The sequence below is a fragment of the Dromaius novaehollandiae genome, unplaced genomic scaffold (assembly GCF_036370855.1).
Source record: "Dromaius novaehollandiae isolate bDroNov1 unplaced genomic scaffold, bDroNov1.hap1 HAP1_SCAFFOLD_60, whole genome shotgun sequence".
Lineage (NCBI taxonomy): Eukaryota > Metazoa > Chordata > Aves > Casuariiformes > Dromaiidae > Dromaius > Dromaius novaehollandiae.
In genome coordinates, this window is record NW_026991310.1 from 145667 (window position 1) to 169906 (window position 24240).

Below are 24240 nucleotides of genomic sequence, written 5' to 3' on the forward strand. Positions count from 1 at the left end.
CTTCTGCTGCAGAGCGGGGTGCCCAGCCTGGGAGCAAAGGATGGCAATCTTCCCTGTGCTCCCACTAACTCCTCTTGCTGTGTGTCTGCAGTGAGCTGGCTGTTTTGAAGTGGAGAATGTGCAGGAAAAAGAAAAGCCAAGGCAATGACACTCCTGTGGCTGGACCCCAACCTGCACAAACTATTTGTGACAGTCCTGAGAGAGCAGGACAGGTACCTGATAGACAGTGATGTAATTCTTGTCTCATAATTCATTGTAGAAAAGCACCGTTATATGGCTACAGAGTCTGAAATAGCTAATCTGTACGCATTTGAACATTAAGTGATTTCTTCTGGAGCTTCCTTTAAACCACGTATCTTCAGTTGTTTGTCTTTTTGGAGTGTGTTCTTTGCTCCCGTCATCTTATGCAACATATCAGGCCATCTTCCTTGGCACCATTCTTAATGGAGATAAAAAGGCACTGTTCATAATGCAAATAAAAATGCCAGGCTTTTCTAGGGTAGGAAATAATTTCTATTCAGATCATTGTTCAGTTTGTGCTTTGGTTGTGCCTGTTATAACTGAGGAGCAGACATGGCTGATAGAAAGGCTAAAGACAAGGGGCAGAAGAGAGGGTGAGAACTAAAAAAATCCCACAAAGCACAGATGAGACTCCCACTGCTACTGTTGCATTTCTGTGACCCTTCAGGAATTCTACTCTCTCCCTGTGAGGAAAGATCAAAGTAAACACTGGGAAGCCTTACGTAAGAAGTACCTGAAGACAGCAAGGACAAGGTCGCCTTCATCAACAGCAAGAAGGGAAAGGGAACATCTGTGGAAGGCCCAGGTACCAGAAACCTTGTGAAACACGCAGTAAAATAGCATTTCTCTCCTCCAGAAGAGCTGAGCTTTGAAGGTCTCCAAGTCAGCATGGCATCATTGCTGCAAAATTGCAGGGCAGGTGACTCCTATCCGTCATGCTTGCCTGCTTATTACTGTAAGGGAGATGTAGTTAGAAAAAGCCAAAGGGCAAAGCCAGCAATCTGCCATGGTGAGCACATACACTGATCATCCCTCCCCCGAACTCAGACAAGCTCTGTTTCAGCTATCTGCACTTGCATTTGGACACATCTGTTCACAGTCCAATGACCTGAGCCATACCTAGACTACCTATAAGGCAGCTAGTTCTTTTATTTAGTCTTCACTGCATTGGAATGATCAGGAACATTATTCGTAATAGGAAGGCACATTTTCTGGAAGTTTAGTTTTTAACCGAAGCACTAGGATTTCCTTCCAAGCATGCTGACATTAAAAAAAGTTCTGCTTGTCTCAATGCACAAGGGATGAAGTCTTTAACTTCACTGGACAAAAAGATTTGAGAAGGAGTGTTGTAAACATGCCTTTGCAGCACTACAGGCCTTCAGTGCTGATCAGTGGTATGGCCTCTGCCCACACTTCCATCTAAACTGCATGCTACTTTTTGCCCCTGCATAGTGGTAGAAACTGTATCTGTTGAGATATTCTGGCTAGGTGCTGGATGAAATGGAAAGTAAAAAAGAGTTCTGAAAAACTGTGAGGGCTTTTGATTAGAAATTCCTTTAACAAACACAAACCCACCACCACCAAAAAACAAAATCCCAACTCCTGGGGCAGGCGGAGGTCCTTCTTCTGGTTCCCCCTCTACTGCCACAGCATCCTGGCCAGAATTCACCCCTGGGATCTGTACGCTGGCAAACAGCCCTGTGTCTTTGCAGCATGCTTGTCTGAGATTCTCCCTTCCTTTGCAGAAACCCACTGTTTCTTGGGGCACCACGCAAATCCCTTCTGCCAGCATGAGGAGGAAGGTGACCAGCCCAGATCTCATAGAGGGAATGATGGGGAACTGGAAAGAGGATGGCGAATCATCCTCAGAGAAGGAGGGTGACAACTCTCTGGAGATACCCCCAAAAAGGTAAGTATGGAGCAAGTCGTGCCAAGGCCTGGGGCAGCTGAGTAGCACTGACCCATCTGCAGGGTCAAGGATCCAAATCCCTGATCCGTGGCTCTCCTCTGAGCTGTCAAGCCATGGGGAGACCTGGGGTCAGGAGCCCCCAACTCCAGGTGCCTTTCTGCAACCCAAAGCAAATGCCTAAACCTCCTGCTGTGGGCACCAGTGAGACTCTGTGTGCAGGGCCTGGGGAAGGTGAGAGGCAGGAAGGTTTCGGCCAGAGCGTGAGTGAGGGTTTCTTCCTGTTGTTCTAGGCCAATTTCCCCAGGGACAAGCCAGGCCCTGCTCGAGATAGTGACGTGCATCGTGGGACAGGTTGACCGAAGTCGGAGGGGACACAGGCATGAAGAGAGGGATCAGGAAGATAAGCTGCAGTGGTAAATATATCCAGATATGGGTGGTGTTTCCCCTCAGGCAACGCCCTTGCTTCCACCCCCAGCAGCAGCAGGGGAAAGAAGGGCTGTTCCCAACACACACTTCCCCAGTAGAGCCACCTTCTGCTGCAGAGCGGGGTGCCCAGCCTGGGAGCAAAGGATGGCAATCTTCCCTGTGCTCCCACTAACTCCTCTTGCTGTGTGTCTGCAGTGAGCTGGCTGTTTTGAAGTGGAGAATGTGCAGGAAAAAGAAAAGCCAAGGCAATGACACTCCTGTGGCTGGACCCCAACCTGCACAAACTATTTGTGACAGTCCTGAGAGAGCAGGACAGGTACATGATAGACAGTGATGTAATTCTTGTCTCATAATTCATTGTAGAAAAGCACAGTTATATGGCTACAGAGTCTGAAATAGCTAATCTGTACGCATTTGAACATTAAGTGATTTCTTCTGGAGCTTCCTTTAAACCACGTATGTTCAGTTGTTTGTCTTTTTGGAGTGTGTTCTTTGCTCCCGTCATCTTATGCAACATATCAGGCCATCTTCCTTGGCACCATTCTTAATGGAGATAAAAAGGCACTGTTCATAATGCAAATAAAAATGCCAGGCTTTTCTAGGGTAGGAAATAATTTCTATTCAGATCATTGTTCAGTTTGTGCTTTGGTTGTGCCTGTTATAAGTGAGGAGCAGACATGGCTGATAGAAAGGCTAAAGACAAGGGGCAGAAGAGAGGGTGAGAACTAAAAAAATCCCACAAAGCACAGATGAGACTCCCACTGCTACTGTTGCATTTCTGTGACCCTTCAGGAATTCTACTCTCTCCCTGTGAGGAAAGATCAAAGTAAACACTGGGAAGCCTTACGTAAGAAGTACCTGAAGACAGCAAGGACAAGGTCGCCTTCATCAACAGCAAGAAGGGAAAGGGAACATCTGTGGAAGGCCCAGGTACCAGAAACCTTGTGAAACACGCAGTAAAATAGCATTTCTCTCCTCCAGAAGAGCTGAGCTTTGAAGGTCTCCAAGTCAGCATGGCATCATTGCTGCAAAATTGCAGGGCAGGTGACTCCTATCTGTCATGCTTGCCTGCTTATTACTGTAAGGGAGATGTAGTTAGAAAAAGCCAAAGGGCAAAGCCAGCAATCTGCCATGGTGAGCACATACACTGATCATCCCTCCCCCGAACTCAGACAAGCTCTGTTTCAGCTATCTGCACTTGCATTTGGACACATCTGTTCACAGTCCAATGACCTGAGCCATACCTAGACTACCTATAAGGCAGCTAGTTCTTTTATTTAGTCTTCACTGCATTGGAATGATCAGGAACATTATTCGTAATAGGAAGGCACATTTTCTGGAAGTTTAGTTTTTAACCGAAGCACTAGGATTTCCTTCCAAGCATGCTGACATTAAAAAAAGTTCTGCTTGTCTCAATGCACAAGGGATGAAGTCTTTAACTTCACTGGACAAAAAGATTTGAGAAGGAGTGTTGTAAACATGCCTTTGCAGCACTACAGGCCTTCAGCGCTGATCAGTGGTATGGCCTCTGCCCACACTTCCATCTAAACTGCATGCTACTTTTTGCCCCTGCATAGTGGTAGAAACTGTATCTGTTGAGATATTATGGCTAGGTGCTGGATGAAATGGAAAGTGAAACAGAGTTCTGAAAAACTGTGAGGGCTTTTGATTAGAAATTCCTTTAAAAAACACAAAACCACCACCAACAAAAAACAAAATCCCAACTCCTGGGGCAGGCGGAGGTCCTTCTTCTGGTTCCCCCTCTACTGCCACAGCATCCTGGCCAGAATTCACCCCTGGGATCTGTATGCTGGCAAACAGCCCTGTGTCTTTGCAGCATGCTTGTCTGAGATTCTCCCTTCCTTTGCAGAAACCCCCTGTTTCTTGGGGCACCACGCAAATCCCTTCTGCCAGCATGAGGAGGAAGGTGACCAGCCCAGATCTCATAGAGGGAATGATGGGGAACTGGAAAGAGGATGGCGAATCATCCTCAGAGAAGGAGGGTGACAACTCTCTGGAGATACCCCCAAAAAGGTAAGTATGGAGCAAGTCGTGCCAAGGCCTGGGGCAGCTGAGTAGCACTGACCCATCTGCAGGGTCAAGGATCCAAATCCCTGATCCATGGCTCTCCTCTGAGCTGTCAAGCCATGGGGAGACCTGGGGTCAGGAGCCCCCAACTCCAGGTGCCTTTCTGCAGCCCAAAGCAAATGCCTAAACCTCCTGCTGTGGGCACCAGTGAGACTCTGTGTGCAGGGCCTGGGGAAGGTGAGAGGCAGGAAGGTTTCAGCCAGAGCGTGAGTGAGGGTTTCTTCCTGTTGTTCTAGGCCAATTTCCCCAGGGACAAGCCAGGCCCTGCTCGAGATAGTGCCGTGCATCCTGGGACAGGTTGACCGAAGTCGGAGGGGACACAGGCATGAAGAGAGGGATCGGGAAGATAAGCTGCAGTGGTAAATACATCCAGATATGGGTGGTGTTTCCCCTCAGGCAATGCCCTTCCTTCCACCCCCAGCAGCAGCAGGGGAAAGAAGGGCTGTTCCCAACACACACTTCCCCAGTAGAGCCACCTTCTGCTGCAGAGCCGGGTGCCCAGCCTGGGAGCAAAGGATGGCAATCTTCCCTGTGCTCCCACTAACTCCTCTTGCTGTGTGTCTGCAGTGAGCTGGCTGTTTTGAAGTGGAGAATGTGCAGGAAAAAGAAGAGCCAAGGCAATGACACTCCTGTGGCTGGACCCCAACCTGCACAAACTATTTGTGACAGTCATGAGAGAGCAGGACAGGTACATGATAGACAGTGATGTAATTCTTGTCTCATAATTCATTGTAGAAAAGCACAGTTATATGGCTACAGAGTCTGAAATAGCTAATCTGTACTCATTTGAACATTAAGTGATTTCTTCTGGAGCTTCCTTTAAACCACGTATGTTCAGTTGTTTGTCTTTTTGGAGTGTGTTCTTTGCTCCCGTCATCTTATGCAACATATCAGGCCATCTTCCTTGGCACCATTCTTAATGGAGATAAAAAGGCACTGTTCATAATGCAAATAAAAATGCCAGGCTTTTCTAGGGTAGGAAATAATTTCTATTCAGATCATTGTTCAGTTTGTGCTTTGGTTGTGCCTGTTATAACTGAGGAGCAGACATGGCTGATAGAAAGGCTAAAGACAAGGGGCAGAAGAGAGGGTGAGAACTAAAAAAATCCCACAAAGCACAGATGAGACTCCCACTGCTACTGTTGCATTTCTGTGACCCTTCAGGAATTCTACTCTCTCCCTGTGAGGAAAGATCAAAGTAAACACTGGGAAGCCTTACGTAAGAAGTACCTGAAGACAGCAAGGACAAGGTCGCCTTCATCAACAGCAAGAAGGGAAAGGGAACATCTGTGGAAGGCCCAGGTACCAGAAACCTTGTGAAACACGCAGTAAAATAGCATTTCTCTCCTCCAGAAGAGCTGAGCTTTGAAGGTCTCCAAGTCAGCATGGCATCATTGCTGCAAAATTGCAGGGCAGGTGACTCCTATCTGTCATGCTTGCCTGCTTATTACTGTAAGGGAGATGTAGTTAGAAAAAGCCAAAGGGCAAAGCCAGCAATCTGCCATGGTGAGCACATACACTGATCATCCCTCCCCCGAACTCAGACAAGCTCTGTTTCAGCTATCTGCACTTGCATTTGGACACATCTGTTCACAGTCCAATGACCTGAGCCATACCTAGACTACCTATAAGGCAGCTAGTTCTTTTATTTAGTCTTCACTGCATTGGAATGATCAGGAACATTATTCGTAATAGGAAGGCACATTTTCTGGAAGTTTAGTTTTTAACCGAAGCACTAGGATTTCCTTCCAAGCATGCTGACATTAAAAAAAGTTCTGCTTGTCTCAATGCACAAGGGATGAAGTCTTTAACTTCACTGGACAAAAAGATTTGAGAAGGAGTGTTGTAAACATGCCTTTGCAGCTCTACAGGCCTTCAGCGCTAATCAGTGGTATGGCCTCTGCCCACACTTCCATCTAAACTGCATGCTACTTTTTGCCCCTGCATGGTGGTAGAACCTGTATCTGTTGAGATGTTATGGCTAGGTGCTGGATGAAATGGAAAGTAAAAAAGAGTTCTGAAAAACTGTGAGGGCTTTTGATTAGAAATTCCTTTAAAAAACACAAAACCACCACCACCAAAAAACAAAATCCCAACTCCTGGGGCAGGCGGAGGTCCTTCTTCTGGTTCCCCCTCTACTGCCACAGCATCCTGGCCAGAATTCACCCCTGGGATCTGTATGCTGGCAAACAGCCCTGTGTCTTTGCAGCATGCTTGTCTGAGATTCTCCCTTCCTTTGCAGAAACCCACTGTTTCTTGGGGCACCACGCAAATCCCTTCTGCCAGCATGAGGAGGAAGGTGACCAGCCCAGATCTCATAGAGGGAATGATGGGGAACTGGAAAGAGGATGGCGAATCATCCTCAGAGAAGGAGGGTGACAACTCGCTGGAGATACCCCCAAAAAGGTAAGTATGGAGCAAGTCGTGCCAAGGCCTGGGGCAGCTGAGTAGCACTGACCCATCTGCAGGGTCAAGGATCCAAATCCCTGATCCATGGCTCTCCTCTGAGCTGTCAAGCCATGGGGAGACCTGGGGTCAGGAGCCCCCAACTCCAGGTGCCTTTCTGCAGCCCAAAGCAAATGCCTAAACCTCCTGCTGTGGGCACCAGTGAGACTCTGTGTGCAGGGCCTGGGGAAGGTGAGAGGCAGGAAGGTTTCAGCCAGAGCGTGAGTGAGGGTTTCTTCCTGTTGTTCTAGGCCAATTTCCCCAGGGACAAGCCAGGCCCTGCTCGAGATAGTGCCGTGCATCCTGGGACAGGTTGACCGAAGTCGGAGGGGACACAGGCATGAAGAGAGGGATCAGGAAGATAAGCTGAAGTGGTAAATATATCCAGATATGGGTGGTGTTTCCCCTCAGGCAACGCCCTTGCTTCCACCCCCAGCAGCAGCAGGGGAAAGAAGGGCTGTTCCCAACACACACTTCCCCAGTAGAGCCACCTTCTGCTGCAGAGCGGGGTGCCCAGCCTGGGAGCAAAGGATGGCAATCTTCCCTGTGCTCCCACTAACTCCTCTTGCTGTGTGTCTGCAGTGAGCTGGCTGTTTTGAAGTGGAGAATGTGCAGGAAAAAGAAGAGCCAAGGCAATGACACTCCTGTGGCTGGACCCCAACCTGCACAAACTATTTGTGACAGTCATGAGAGAGCAGGACAGGTACATGATAGACAGTGATGTAATTCTTGTCTCATAATTCATTGTAGAAAAGCACAGTTATATGGCTACAGAGTCTGAAATAGCTAATCTGTACTCATTTGAACATTAAGTGATTTCTTCTGGAGCTTCCTTTAAACCACGTATGTTCAGTTGTTTGTCTTTTTGGAGTGTGTTCTTTCCTCCCGTCATCTTATGCAACATATCAGACCATCTTCCTTGGCACCATTCTTCATGGAGATAAAAAGGCACTGTTCATAATGCAAATAAAAATGCCAGGCTTTTCTAGGGTAGGAAATAATTTCTATTCAGATCATTGTTCAGTTTGTGCTTTGGTTGTGCCTGTTATAAGTGAGGAGCACACATGGCTGATAGAAAGGCTAAAGACAAGGGGCAGAAGAGAGGGTGAGAACTAAAAAAATCCCACAAAGCACAGATGAGACTCCCACTGCTACTGTTGCATTTCTGTGACCCTTCAGGAATTCTACTCTCTCCCTGTGAGGAAAGATCAAAGTAAACACTGGGAAGCCTTACGTAAGAAGTACCTGAAGACAGCAAGGACAAGGTCGCCTTCATCAACAGCAAGAAGGGAAAGGGAACATCTGTGGAAGGCCCAGGTACCAGAAACCTTGTGAAACACGCAGTAAAATAGCATTTCTCTCCTCCAGAAGAGCTGAGCTTTGAAGGTCTCCAAGTCAGCATGGCATCATTGCTGCAAAATTGCAGGGCAGGTGACTCCTATCTGTCATGCTTGCCTGCTTATTACTGTAAGGGAGATGTAGTTAGAAAAAGCCAAAGGGCAAAGCCAGCAATCTGCCATGGTGAGCACATACACTGATCATCCCTCCCCCGAACTCAGACAAGCTCTGTTTCAGCTATCTGCACTTGCATTTGGACACATCTGTTCACAGTCCAATGACCTGAGCCATACCTAGACTACCTATAAGGCAGCTAGTTCTTTTATTTAGTCTTCACTGCATTGGAATGATCAGGAACATTATTCGTAATAGGAAGGCACATTTTCTGGAAGTTTAGTTTTTAACCGAAGCACTAGGATTTCCTTCCAAGCATGCTGACATTAAAAAAAGTTCTGCTTGTCTCAATGCACAAGGGATGAAGTCTTTAACTTCCCTGGACAAAAAGATTTGAGAAGGAGTGTTGTAAACATGCCTTTGCAGCTCTACAGGCCTTCAGCGCTAATCAGTGGTATGGCCTCTGCCCACACTTCCATCTAAACTGCATGCTACTTTTTGCCCCTGCATGGTGGTAGAACCTGTATCTGTTGAGATGTTATGGCTAGGTGCTGGATGAAATGGAAAGTAAAAAAGAGTTCTGAAAAACTGTGAGGGCTTTTGATTAGAAATTCCTTTAAAAAACACAAACCCACCACCACCAAAAAACAAAATCCCAACTCCTGGGGCAGGCGGAGGTCCTTCTTCTGGTTCCCCCTCTACTGCCACAGCATCCTGGCCAGAATTCACCCCTGGGATCTGTATGCTGGCAAACAGCCCTGTGTCTTTGCAGCATGCTTGTCTGAGATTCTCCCTTCCTTTGCAGAAACCCACTGTTTCTTGGGGCACCACGCAAATCCCTTCTGCCAGCATGAGGAGGAAGGTGACCAGCCCAGATCTCATAGAGGGAATGATGGGGAACTGGAAAGAGGATGGCGAATCATCCTCAGAGAAGGAGGGTGACAACTCGCTGGAGATACCCCCAAAAAGGTAAGTATGGAGCAAGTCGTGCCAAGGCCTGGGGCAGCTGAGTAGCACTGACCCATCTGCAGGGTCAAGGAGCCAAATCCCTGATCCATGGCTCTCCTCTGAGCTGTCAAGCCATGGGGAGACCTGGGGTCAGGAGCCCCCAACTCCAGGTGCCTTTCTGCAGCCCAAAGCAAATGCCTAAACCTCATGCTGTGGGCACCAGTGAGACTCTGTGTGCAGGGCCTGGGGAAGGTGAGAGGCAGGAAGGTTTCAGCCAGAGCGTGAGTGAGGGTTTCTTCCTGTTGTTCTAGGCCAATTTCCCCAGGGACAAGCCAGGCCCTGCTCGAGATAGTGCCGTGCATCCTGGGACAGGTTGACCGAAGTCGGAGGGGACACAGGCATGAAGAGAGGGATCGGGAAGATAAGCTGAAGTGGTAAATATATCCAGATATGGGTGGTGTTTCCCCTCAGGCAACGCCCTTGCTTCCACCCCCAGCAGCAGCAGGGGAAAGAAGGGCTGTTCCCAACACACACTTCCCCAGTAGAGCCACCTTCTGCTGCAGAGCGGGGTGCCCAGCCTGGGAGCAAAGGATGGCAATCTTCCCTGTGCTCCCACTAACTCCTCTTGCTGTGTGTCTGCAGTGAGCTGGCTGTTTTGAAGTGGAGAATGTGCAGGAAAAAGAAAAGCCAAGGCAATGACACTCCTGTGGCTGGACCCCAACCTGCACAAACTATTTGTGACAGTCATGAGAGAGCAGGACAGGTACATGATAGACAGTGATGTAATTCTTGTCTCATAATTCATTGTAGAAAAGCACCGTTATATGGCTACAGAGTCTGAAATAGCTAATCTGTACTCATTTGAACATTAAGTGATTTCTTCTGGAGCTTCCTTTAAACCACGTATCTTCAGTTGTTTGTCTTTTTGGAGTGTGTTCTTTGCTCCCGTCATCTTATGCAACATATCAGGCCATCTTCCTTGGCACCATTCTTAATGGAGATAAAAAGGCACTGTTCATAATGCAAATAAAAATGCCAGGCTTTTCTAGGGTAGGAAATAATTTCTATTCAGATCATTGTTCAGTTTGTGCTTTGGTTGTGCCTGTTATAAGTGAGGAGCAGACATGGCTGATAGAAAGGCTAAAGACAAGGGGCAGAAGAGAGGGTGAGAACTAAAAAAATCCCACAAAGCACAGATGAGACTCCCACTGCTACTGTTGCATTTCTGTGACCCTTCAGGAATTCTACTCTCTCCCTGTGAGGAAAGATCAAAGTAAACACTGGGAAGCCTTACGTAAGAAGTACCTGAAGACAGCAAGGACAAGGTCGCCTTCATCAACAGCAAGAAGGGAAAGGGAACATCTGTGGAAGGCCCAGGTACCAGAAACCTTGTGAAACACGCAGTAAAATAGCATTTCTCTCCTCCAGAAGAGCTGAGCTTTGAAGGTCTCCAAGTCAGCATGGCATCATTGCTGCAAAATTGCAGGGCAGGTGACTCCTATCTGTCATGCTTGCCTGCTTATTACTGTAAGGGAGATGTAGTTAGAAAAAGCCAAAGGGCAAAGCCAGCAATCTGCCATGGTGAGCACATACACTGATCATCCCTCCCCCGAACTCAGACAAGCTCTGTTTCAGCTATCTGCACTTGCATTTGGACACATCTGTTCACAGTCCAATGACCTGAGCCATACCTAGACTACCTATAAGGCAGCTAGTTCTTTTATTTAGTCTTCACTGCATTGGAATGATCAGGAACATTATTCGTAATAGGAAGGCACATTTTCTGGAAGTTTAGTTTTTAACCGAAGCACTAGGATTTCCTTCCAAGCATGCTGACATTAAAAAAAGTTCTGCTTGTCTCAATGCACAAGGGATGAAGTCTTTAACTTCCCTGGACAAAAAGATTTGAGAAGGAGTGTTGTAAACATGCCTTTGCAGCACTACAGGCCTTCAGCGCTGATCAGTGGTATGGCCTCTGCCCACACTTCCATCTAAACTGCATGCTACTTTTTGCCCCTGCATAGTGGTAGAAACTGTATCTGTTGAGATATTATGGCTAGGTGCTGGATGAAATGGAAAGTGAAACAGAGTTCTGAAAAACTGTGAGGGCTTTTGATTAGAAATTCCTTTAAAAAACACAAAACCACCACCAACAAAAAACAAAATCCCAACTCCTGGGGCAGGCGGAGGTCCTTCTTCTGGTTCCCCCTCTACTGCCACAGCATCCTGGCCAGAATTCACCCCTGGGATCTGTACGCTGGCAAACAGCCCTGTGTCTTTGCAGCATGCTTGTCTGAGATTCTCCCTTCCTTTGCAGAAACCCACTGTTTCTTGGGGCACCACGCAAATCCCTTCTGCCAGCATGAGGAGGAAGGTGACCAGCCCAGATCTCATAGAGGGAATGATGGGGAACTGGAAAGAGGATGGCGAATCATCCTCAGAGAAGGAGGGTGACAACTCTCTGGAGATACCCCCAAAAAGGTAAGTATGGAGCAAGTCGTGCCAAGGCCTGGGGCAGCTGAGTAGCACTGACCCATCTGCAGGGTCAAGGATCCAAATCCCTGATCCATGGCTCTCCTCTGAGCTGTCAAGCCATGGGGAGACCTGGGGTCAGGAGCCCCCAACTCCAGGTGCCTTTCTGCAGCCCAAAGCAAATGCCTAAACCTCCTGCTGTGGGCACCAGTGAGACTCTGTGTGCAGGGCCTGGGGAAGGTGAGAGGCAGGAAGGTTTCAGCCAGCGCGTGAGTGAGGGTTTCTTCCTGTTGTTCTAGGCCAATTTCCCCAGGGACAAGCCAGGCCCTGCTCGAGATAGTGCCGTGCATCCTGGGACAGGTTGACCGAAGTCGGAGGGGACACAGGCATGAAGAGGGGGATCGGGAAGATAAGCTGCAGTGGTAAATATATCCAGATATGGGTGGTGTTTCCCCTCAGGCAATGCCCTTCCTTCCACCCCCAGCAGCAGCAGGGGAAAGAAGGGCTGTTCCCAACACACACTTCCCCAGTAGAGCCACCTTCTGCTGCAGAGCGGGGTGCCCAGCCTGGGAGCAAAGGATGGAAATCTTCCCTGTGCTCCCACTAACTCCTCTTGCTGTGTGTCTGCAGTGAGCTGGCTGTTTTGAAGTGGAGAATGTGCAGGAAAAAGAAAAGCCAAGGCAATGACACTCCTGTGGCTGGACCCCAACCTGCACAAACTATTTGTGACAGTCATGAGAGAGCAGGACAGGTACCTGATAGACAGTGATGTAATTCTTGTCTCATAATTCATTGTAGAAAAGCACCGTTATATGGCTACAGAGTCTGAAATAGCTAATCTGTACTCATTTGAACATTAAGTGATTTCTTCTGGAGCTTCCTTTAAACCACGTATGTTCAGTTGTTTGTCTTTTTGGAGTGTGTTCTTTGCTCCCGTCATCTTATGCAACATATCAGACCATCTTCCTTGGCACCATTCTTCATGGAGATAAAAAGGCACTGTTCATAATGCAAATAAAAATGCCAGGCTTTTCTAGGGTAGGAAATAATTTCTATTCAGATCATTGTTCAGTTTGTGCTTTGGTTGTGCCTGTTTTAAGTGAGGAGCAGACATGGCTGATAGAAAGGCTAAAGACAAGGGGCAGAAGAGAGGGTGAGAACTAAAAAAATCCCACAAAGCACAGATGAGACTCCCACTGCTACTGTTGCATTTCTGTGACCCTTCAGGAATTCTACTCTCTCCCTGTGAGGAAAGATCAAAGTAAACACTGGGAAGCCTTACGTAAGAAGTACCTGAAGACAGCAAGGACAAGGTCGCCTTCATCAACAGCAAGAAGGGAAAGGGAACATCTGTGGAAGGCCCAGGTACCAGAAACCTTGTGAAACACGCAGTAAAATAGCATTTCTCTCCTCCAGAAGAGCTGAGCTTTGAAGGTCTCCAAGTCAGCATGGCATCATTGCTGCAAAATTGCAGGGCAGGTGACTCCTATCTGTCATGCTTGCCTGCTTATTACTGTAAGGGAGATGTAGTTAGAAAAAGCCAAAGGGCAAAGCCAGCAATCTGCCATGGTGAGCACATACACTGATCATCCCTCCCCCGAACTCAGACAAGCTCTGTTTCAGCTATCTGCACTTGCATTTGGACACATCTGTTCACAGTCCAATGACCTGAGCCATACCTAGACTACCTATAAGGCAGCTAGTTCTTTTATTTAGTCTTCACTGCATTGGAATGATCAGGAACATTATTCGTAATAGGAAGGCACATTTTCTGGAAGTTTAGTTTTTAACCGAAGCACTAGGATTTCCTTCCAAGCATGCTGACATTAAAAAAAGTTCTGCTTGTCTCAATGCACAAGGGATGAAGTCTTTAACTTCACTGGACAAAAAGATTTGAGAAGGAGTGTTGTAAACATGCCTTTGCAGCACTACAGGCCTTCAGCGCTGATCAGTGGTATGGCCTCTGCCCACACTTCCATCTAAACTGCATGCTACTTTTTGCCCCTGCATAGTGGTAGAAACTGTATCTGTTGAGATATTCTGGCTAGGTGCTGGATGAAATGGAAAGTGAAACAGAGTTCTGAAAAACTGTGAGGGCTTTTGATTAGAAATTCCTTTAAAAAACACAAAACCACCACCAACAAAAAACAAAATCCCAACTCCTGGGGCAGGCGGAGGTCCTTCTTCTGGTTCCCCCTCTACTGCCACAGCATCCTGGCCAGAATTCACCCCTGGGATCTGTACGCTGGCAAACAGCCCTGTGTCTTTGCAGCATGCTTGTCTGAGATTCTCCCTTCCTTTGCAGAAACCCACTGTTTCTTGGGGCACCACGCAAATCCCTTCTGCCAGCATGAGGAGGAAGGTGACCAGCCCAGATCTCATAGAGGGAATGATGGGGAACTGGAAAGAGGATGGCGAATCATCCTCAGAGAAGGAGGGTGACAACTCGCTGGAGATACCCCCAAAAAGGTAAGTATGGAGCAAGTCGTGCCAAGGCCTGGGGCAGCTGAGTAGCACTGACCCATCTGCAGGGTCAAGGAGCCAAATCCCTGATCCATGGCTCTCCTCTGAGCTGTCAAGCCATGGGGAGACCTGGGGTCAGGAGCCCCCAACTCCAGGTGCCTTTCTGCAGCCCAAAGCAAATGCCTAAACCTCCTGCTGTGGGCACCAGTGAGACTCTGTGTGCAGGGCCTGGGGAAGGTGAGAGGCAGGAAGGTTTCAGCCAGAGCGTGAGTGAGGGTTTCTTCCTGTTGTTCTAGGCCAATTTCCCCAGGGACAAGCCAGGCCCTGCTCGAGATAGTGCCGTGCATCCTGGGACAGGTTGACCGAAGTCGGAGGGGACACAGGCATGAAGAGGGGGATCGGGAAGATAAGCTGCAGTGGTAAATATATCCAGATATGGGTGGTGTTTCCCCTCAGGCAATGCCCTTCCTTCCACCCCCAGCAGCAGCAGGGGAAAGAAGGGCTGTTCCCAACACACACTTCCCCAGTAGAGCCACCTTCTGCTGCAGAGCGGGGTGCCCAGCCTGGGAGCAAAGGATGGAAATCTTCCCTGTGCTCCCACTAACTCCTCTTGCTGTGTGTCTGCAGTGAGCTGGCTGTTTTGAAGTGGAGAATGTGCAGGAAAAAGAAAAGCCAAGGCAATGACACTCCTGTGGCTGGACCCCAACCTGCACAAACTATTTGTGACAGTCCTGAGAGAGCAGGACAGGTACATGATAGACAGTGATGTAATTCTTGTCTCATAATTCATTGTAGAAAAGCACCGTTATATGGCTACAGAGTCTGAAATAGCTAATCTGTACTCATTTGAACATTAAGTGATTTCTTCTGGAGCTTCCTTTAAACCACGTATGTTCAGTTGTCTTTTTGGAGTGTGTTCTTTGCTCCCGTCATCTTATGCAACATATCAGACCATCTTCCTTGGCACCATTCTTAATGGAGATAAAAAGGCACTGTTCATAATGCAAATAAAAATGCCAGGCTTTTCTAGGGTAGGAAAGCATTTCTATTCAGATCATTGTTCAGTTTGTGCTTTGGTTGTGCCTGTTTTAAGTGAGGAGCAGACATGGCTGATAGAAAGGCTAAAGACAAGGGGCAGAAGAGAGGGTGAGAACTAAAAAAATCCCACAAAGCACAGATGAGACTCCCACTGCTACTGTTGCATTTCTGTGACCCTTCAGGAATTCTACTCTTTCCCTGTGAGGAAAGATCAAAGTAAACACTGGGAAGCCTTACGTAAGAAGTACCTGAAGACAGCAAGGACAAGGTCGCCTTCATCAACAGCAAGAAGGGAAAGGGAACATCTGTGGAAGGCCCAGGTACCAGAAACCTTGTGAAACACGCAGTAAAATAGCATTTCTCTCCTCCAGAAGAGCTGAGCTTTGAAGGTCTCCAAGTCAGCATGGCATCATTGCTGCAAAATTGCAGGGCAGGTGACTCCTATCCGTCATGCTTGCCTGCTTATTACTGTAAGGGAGATGTAGTTAGAAAAAGCCAAAGGGCAAAGCCAGCAATCTGCCATGGTGAGCACATACACTGATCATCCCTCCCCCGAACTCAGACAAGCTCTGTTTCAGCTATCTGCACTTGCATTTGGACACATCTGTTCACAGTCCAATGACCTGAGCCATACCTAGACTACCTATAAGGCAGCTAGTTCTTTTATTTAGTCTTCACTGCATTGGAATGATCAGGAACATTATTCGTAATAGGAAGGCACATTTTCTGGAAGTTTAGTTTTTAACCGAAGCACTAGGATTTCCTTCCAAGCATGCTGACATTAAGAAAAGTTCTGCTTGTCTCAATGCACAAGGGATGAAGTCTTTAACTTCCCTGGACAAAAAGATTTGAGAAGGAGTGTTGTAAACATGCCTTTGCAGCACTACAGGCCTTCAGCGCTGATCAGTGGTATGGCCTCTGCCCACACTTCCATCTAAACTGCATGCTACTTTTTGCCCCTGCATAGTGGTAGAAACTGTATCTGTTGAGATATTATGGCTAGGTGCTGGATGAAATGGAAAGTGAAACAGAGTTCTGAAAAACTGTGAGGGCTTTTGATTAGAAATTCCTTTAAAAAACACAAAACCACCACCACCAAAAAACAAAATCCCAACTCCTGGGGCAGGCGGAGGTCCTTCTTCTGGTTCCCCCTCTACTGCCACAGCATCCTGGCCAGAATTCACCCCTGGGATCTGTACGCTGGCAAACAGCCCTGTGTCTTTGCAGCATGCTTGTCTGAGATTCTCCCTTCCTTTGCAGAAACCCACTGTTTCTTGGGGCACCACGCAAATCCCTTCTGCCAGCATGAGGAGGAAGGTGACCAGCCCAGATCTCATAGAGGGAATGATGGGGAACTGGAAAGAGGATGGCGAATCATCCTCAGAGAAGGAGGGTGACAACTCTCTGGAGATACCCCCAAAAAGGTAAGTATGGAGCAAGTCGTGCCAAGGCCTGGGGCAGCTGAGTAGCACTGACCCATCTGCAGGGTCAAGGATCCAAATCCCTGATCCATGGCTCTCCTCTGAGCTGTCAAGCCATGGGGAGACCTGGGGTCAGGAGCCCCCAACTCCAGGTGCCTTTCTGCAGCCCAAAGCAAATGCCTAAACCTCCTGCTGTGGGCACCAGTGAGACTCTGTGTGCAGGGCCTGGGGAAGGTGAGAGGCAGGAAGGTTTCAGCCAGAGCGTGAGTGAGGGTTTCTTCCTGTTGTTCTAGGCCAATTTCCCCAGGGACAAGCCAGGCCCTGCTCGAGATAGTGCCGTGCATCCTGGGACAGGTTGACCGAAGTCGGAGGGGACACAGGCATGAAGAGAGGGATCGGGAAGATAAGCTGCAGTGGTAAATATATCCAGATATGGGTGGTGTTTCCCCTCAGGCAACGCCCTTGCTTCCACCCCCAGCAGCAGCAGGGGAAAGAAGGGCTGTTCCCAACACACACTTCCCCAGTAGAGCCACCTTCTGCTGCAGAGCGGGGTGCCCAGCCTGGGAGCAAAGGATGGCAATCTTCCCTGTGCTCCCACTAACTCCTCTTGCTGTGTGTCTGCAGTGAGCTGGCTGTTTTGAAGTGGAGAATGTGCAGGAAAAAGAAAAGCCAAGGCAATGACACTCCTGTGGCTGGACCCCAACCTGCACAAACTATTTGTGACAGTCCTGAGAGAGCAGGACAGGTACATGATAGACAGTGATGTAATTCTTGTCTCATAATTCATTGTAGAAAAGCACCGTTATATGGCTACAGAGTCTGAAATAGCTAATCTGTACTCATTTGAACATTAAGTGATTTCTTCTGGAGCTTCCTTTAAACCACGTATGTTCAGTTGTTTGTCTTTTTGGAGTGTGTTCTTTGCTCCCGTCATCTTATGCAACATATCAGACCATCTTCCTTGGCACCATTCTTCATGGAGATAAAAAGGCACTGTTCATAATGCAAATAAAAATGCCAGGCTTTTCTAGGGTAGGAAATAATTTCTATTCAGATCATTGTTCAGTTTGTGCTTTGGTTGTGCCTGTTTTAAGTGAGGAGCAGACATGGCTGATAGAAAGGCTAAAGACAAGGGGCAGAAGAGAGGGTGAGAACTAAAAAAATCCCACAAAGCACAGATGAGACTCCCACTGCTACTGTTGCATTTCTGTGACCCTTCAGGAATTCTACTCTCTCCCTGTGAGGAAAGATCAAAGTAAACACTGGGAAGCCTTACGTAAGAAGTACCTGAAGACAGCAAGGACAAGGTCGCCTTCATCAACAGCAAGAAGGGAAAGGGAACATCTGTGGAAGGCCCAGGTACCAGAAACCTTGTGAAACACGCAGTAAAATAGCATTTCTCTCCTCCAGAAGAGCTGAGCTTTGAAGGTCTCCAAGTCAGCATGGCATCATTGCTGCAAAATTGCAGGGCAGGTGACTCCTATCTGTCATGCTTGCCTGCTTATTACTGTAAGGGAGATGTAGTTAGAAAAAGCCAAAGGGCAAAGCCAGCAATCTGCCATGGTGAGCACATACACTGATCATCCCTCCCCCGAACTCAGACAAGCTCTGTTTCAGCTATCTGCACTTGCATTTGGACACATCTGTTCACAGTCCAATGACCTGAGCCATACCTAGACTACCTATAAGGCAGCTAGTTCTTTTATTTAGTCTTCACTGCATTGGAATGATCAGGAACATTATTCGTAATAGGAAGGCACATTTTCTGGAAGTTTAGTTTTTAACCGAAGCACTAGGATTTCCTTCCAAGCATGCTGACATTAAAAAAAGTTCTGCTTGTCTCAATGCACAAGGGATGAAGTCTTTAACTTCACTGGACAAAAAGATTTGAGAAGGAGTGTTGTAAACATGCCTTTGCAGCACTACAGGCCTTCAGCGCTGATCAGTGGTATGGCCTCTGCCCACACTTCCATCTAAACTGCATGCTACTTTTTGCCCCTGCATAGTGGTAGAAACTGTATCTGTTGAGATATTCTGGCTAGGTGCTGGATGAAATGGAAAGTGAAACAGAGTTCTGAAAAACTGTGAGGGCTTTTGATTAGAAATTCCTTTAAAAAACACAAAACCACCACCAACAAAAAACAAAATCCCAACTCCTGGGGCAGGCGGAGGTCCTTCTTCTGGTTCCCCCTCTACTGCCACAGCATCCTGGCCAGAATTCACCCCTGGGATCTGTACGCTGGCAAACAGCCCTGTGTCTTTGCAGCATGCTTGTCTGAGATTCTCCCTTCCTTTGCAGAAACCCACTGTTTCTTGGGGCACCACGCAAATCCCTTCTGCCAGCATGAGGAGGAAGGTGACCAGCCCAGATCTCATAGAGGGAATGATGGGGAACTGGAAAGAGGATGGCGAATCATCCTCAGAGAAGGAGGGTGACAACTCGCTGGAGATACCCCCAAAAAGGTAAGTATGGAGCAAGTCGTGCCAAGGCCTGGGGCAGCTGAGTAGCACTGACCCATCTGCAGGGTCAAGGATCCAAATCCCTGATCCATGGCTCTCCTCTGAGCTGTCAAGCCATGGGGAGACCTGGGGTCAGGAGCCCCCAACTCCAGGTGCCTTTCTGCAGCCCAAAGCAAATGCCTAAACCTCCTGCTGTGGGCACCAGTGAGACTCTGTGTGCAGGGCCTGGGGAAGGTGAGAGGCAGGAAGGTTTCAGCCAGAGCGTGAGTGAGGGTTTCTTCCTGTTGTTCTAGGCCAATTTCCCCAGGGACAAGCCAGGCCCTGCTCGAGATAGTGCCGTGCATCCTGGGACAGGTTGACCGAAGTCGGAGGGGACACAGGCATGAAGAGGGGGATCGGGAAGATAAGCTGCAGTGGTAAATATATCCAGATATGGGTGGTGTTTCCCCTCAGGCAATGCCCTTCCTTCCACCCCCAGCAGCAGCAGGGGAAAGAAGGGCTGTTCCCAACACACACTTCCCCAGTAGAGCCACCTTCTGCTGCAGAGCCGGGTGCCCAGCCTGGGAGCAAAGGATGGCAATCTTCCCTGTGCTCCCACTAACTCCTCTTGCTGTGTGTCTGCAGTGAGCTGGCTGTTTTGAAGTGGAGAATGTGCAGGAAAAAGAAAAGCCAAGGCAATGACACTCCTGTGGCTGGACCCCAACCTGCACAAACTATTTGTGACAGTCCTGAGAGAGCAGGACAGGTACATGATAGACAGTGATGTAATTCTTGTCTCATAATTCATTGTAGAAAAGCACCGTTATATGGCTACAGAGTCTGAAATAGCTAATCTGTACTCATTTGAACATTAAGTGATTTCTTCTGGAGCTTCCTTTAAACCACGTATGTTCAGTTGTTTGTCTTTTTGGAGTGTGTTCTTTGCTCCCGTCATCTTATGCAACATATCAGACCATCTTCCTTGGCACCATTCTTCATGGAGATAAAAAGGCACTGTTCATAATGCAAATAAAAATGCCAGGCTTTTCTAGGGTAGGAAATAATTTCTATTCAGATCATTGTTCAGTTTGTGCTTTGGTTGTGCCTGTTTTAAGTGAGGAGCAGACATGGCTGATAGAAAGGCTAAAGACAAGGGGCAGAAGAGAGGGTGAGAACTAAAAAAATCCCACAAAGCACAGATGAGACTCCCACTGCTACTGTTGCATTTCTGTGACCCTTCAGGAATTCTACTCTCTCCCTGTGAGGAAAGATCAAAGTAAACACTGGGAAGCCTTACGTAAGAAGTACCTGAAGACAGCAAGGACAAGGTCGCCTTCATCAACAGCAAGAAGGGAAAGGGAACATCTGTGGAAGGCCCAGGTACCAGAAACCTTGTGAAACACGCAGTAAAATAGCATTTCTCTCCTCCAGAAGAGCTGAGCTTTGAAGGTCTCCAAGTCAGCATGGCATCATTGCTGCAAAATTGCAGGGCAGGTGACTCCTATCTGTCATGCTTGCCTGCTTATTACTGTAAGGGAGATGTAGTTAGAAAAAGCCAAAGGGCAAAGCCAGCAATCTGCCATGGTGAGCACATACACTGATCATCCCTCCCCCGAACTCAGACAAGCTCTGTTTCAGCTATCTGCACTTGCATTTGGACACATCTGTTCACAGTCCAATGACCTGAGCCATACCTAGACTACCTATAAGGCAGCTAGTTCTTTTATTTAGTCTTCACTGCATTGGAATGATCAGGAACATTATTCGTAATAGGAAGGCACATTTTCTGGAAGTTTAGTTTTTAACCGAAGCACTAGGATTTCCTTCCAAGCATGCTGACATTAAAAAAAGTTCTGCTTGTCTCAATGCACAAGGGATGAAGTCTTTAACTTCACTGGACAAAAAGATTTGAGAAGGAGTGTTGTAAACATGCCTTTGCAGCACTACAGGCCTTCAGCGCTGATCAGTGGTATGGCCTCTGCCCACACTTCCATCTAAACTGCATGCTACTTTTTGCCCCTGCATAGTGGTAGAAACTGTATCTGTTGAGATATTATGGCTAGGTGCTGGATGAAATGGAAAGTGAAACAGAGTTCTGAAAAACTGTGAGGGCTTTTGATTAGAAATTCCTTTAAAAAACACAAACCCACCACCACCAAAAAACAAAATCCCAACTCCTGGGGCAGGCGGAGGTCCTTCTTCTGGTTCCCCCTCTACTGCCACAGCATCCTGGCCAGAATTCACCCCTGGGATCTGTACGCTGGCAAACAGCCCTGTGTCTTTGCAGCATGCTTGTCTGAGATTCTCCCTTCCTTTGCAGAAACCCACTGTTTCTTGGGGCACCACGCAAATCCCTTCTGCCAGCATGAGGAGGAAGGTGACCAGCCCAGATCTCATAGAGGGAATGATGGGGAACTGGAAAGAGGATGGCGAATCATCCTCAGAGAAGGAGGGTGACAACTCTCTGGAGATACCCCCAAAAAGGTAAGTATGGAGCAAGTCGTGCCAAGGCCTGGGGCAGCTGAGTAGCACTGACCCATCTGCAGGGTCAAGGAGCCAAATCCCTGATCCGTGGCTCTCCTCTGAGCTGTCAAGCCATGGGGAGACCTGGGGTCAGGAGCCCCCAACTCCAGGTGCCTTTCTGCAACCCAAAGCAAATGCCTAAACCTCATGCTGTGGGCACCAGTGAGACTCTGTGTGCAGGGCCTGGGGAAGGTGAGAGGCAGGAAGGTTTCGGCCAGAGCGTGAGTGAGGGTTTCTTCCTGTTGTTCTAGGCCAATTTCCCCAGGGACAAGCCAGGCCCTGCTCGAGATAGTGCCGTGCATCCTGGGACAGGTTGACCGAAGTCGGAGGGGACACAGGCATGAAGAGAGGGATCAGGAAGATAAGCTGAAGTGGTAAATATATCCAGATATGGGTGGTGTTTCCCCTCAGGCAACGCCCTTGCTTCCACCCCCAGCAGCAGCAGGGGAAAGAAGGGCTGTTCCCAACACACACTTCCCCAGTAGAGCCACCTTCTGCTGCAGAGCGGGGTGCCCAGCCTGGGAGCAAAGGATGGAAATCTTCCCTGTGCTCCCACTAACTCCTCTTGCTGTGTGTCTGCAGTGAGCTGGCTGTTTTGAAGTGGAGAATGTGCAGGAAAAAGAAAAGCCAAGGCAATGACACTCCTGTGGCTGGACCCCAACCTGCACAAACTATTTGTGACAGTCCTGAGAGAGCAGGACAGGTACATGATAGACAGTGATGTAATTCTTGTCTCATAATTCATTGTAGAAAAGCACAGTTATATGGCTACAGAGTCTGAAATAGCTAATCTGTACGCATTTGAACATTAAGTGATTTCTTCTGGAGCTTCCTTTAAACCACGTATCTTCAGTTGTTTGTCTTTTTGGAGTGTGTTCTTTGCTCCCGTCATCTTATGCAACATATCAGGCCATCTTCCTTGGCACCATTCTTAATGGAGATAAAAAGGCACTGTTCATAATGCAAATAAAAATGCCAGGCTTTTCTAGGGTAGGAAATAATTTCTATTCAGATCATTGTTCAGTTTGTGCTTTGGTTGTGCCTGTTATAACTGAGGAGCAGACATGGCTGATAGAAAGGCTAAAGACAAGGGGCAGAAGAGAGGGTGAGAACTAAAAAAATCCCACAAAGCACAGATGAGACTCCCACTGCTACTGTTGCATTTCTGTGACCCTTCAGGAATTCTACTCTCTCCCTATGAGGAAAGATCAAAGTAAACACTGGGAAGCCTTACGTAAGAAGTACCTGAAGACAGCAAGGACAAGGTCGCCTTCATCAACAGCAAGAAGGGAAAGGGAACATCTGTGGAAGGCCCAGGTACCAGAAACCTTGTGAAACACGCAGTAAAATAGCATTTCTCTCCTCCAGAAGAGCTGAGCTTTGAAGGTCTCCAAGTCAGCATGGCATCATTGCTGCAAAATTGCAGGGCAGGTGACTCCTATCTGTCATGCTTGCCTGCTTATTACTGTAAGGGAGATGTAGTTAGAAAAAGCCAAAGGGCAAAGCCAGCAATCTGCCATGGTGAGCACATACACTGATCATCCCTCCCCCGAACTCAGACAAGCTCTGTTTCAGCTATCTGCACTTGCATTTGGACACATCTGTTCACAGTCCAATGACCTGAGCCATACCTAGACTACCTATAAGGCAGCTAGTTCTTTTATTTAGTCTTCACTGTACTGGAATGTTCAGGAACATTATTCGTAATAGGAAGGCACATTTTCTGGAAGTTTAGTTTTTAACCGAAGCACTAGGATTTCCTTCCAAGCATGCTGACATTAAGAAAAGTTCTGCTTGTCTCAATGCACAAGGGATGAAGTCTTTAACTTCACTGGACAAAAAGATTTGAGAAGGAGTGTTGTAAACATGCCTTTGCAGCACTACAGGCCTTCAGTGCTGATCAGTGGTATGGCCTCTGCCCACACTTCCATCTAAACTGCATGCTACTTTTTGCCCCTGCATAGTGGTAGAAACTGTATCTGTTGAGATATTATGGCTAGGTGCTGGATGAAATGGAAAGTGAAACAGAGTTCTGAAAAACTGTGAGGGCTTTTGATTAGAAATTCCTTTAAAAAACACAAAACCACCACCACCAAAAAACAAAATCCCAACTCCTGGGGCAGGCGGAGGTCCTTCTTCTGCTTCCCCCTCTACTGCCACAGCATCCTGGCCAGAATTCACCCCTGGGATCTGTACGCTGGCAAACAGCCCTGTGTCTTTGCAGCATGCTTGTCTGAGATTCTCCCTTCCTTTGCAGAAACCCACTGTTTCTTGGGGCACCACGCAAATCCCTTCTGCCAGCATGAGGAGGAAGGTGACCAGCCCAGATCTCATAGAGGGAATGATGGGGAACTGGAAAGAGGATGGCGAATCATCCTCAGAGAAGGAGGGTGACAACTCACTGGAGATACCCCCAAAAAGGTAAGTATGGAGCAAGTCGTGCCAAGGCCTGGGGCAGCTGAGTAGCACTGACCCATCTGCAGGGTCAAGGAGCCAAATCCCTGATCCATGGCTCTCCTCTGAGCTGTCAAGCCATGGGGAGACCTGGGGTCAGGAGCCCCCAACTCCAGGTGCCTTTCTGCAGCCCAAAGCAAA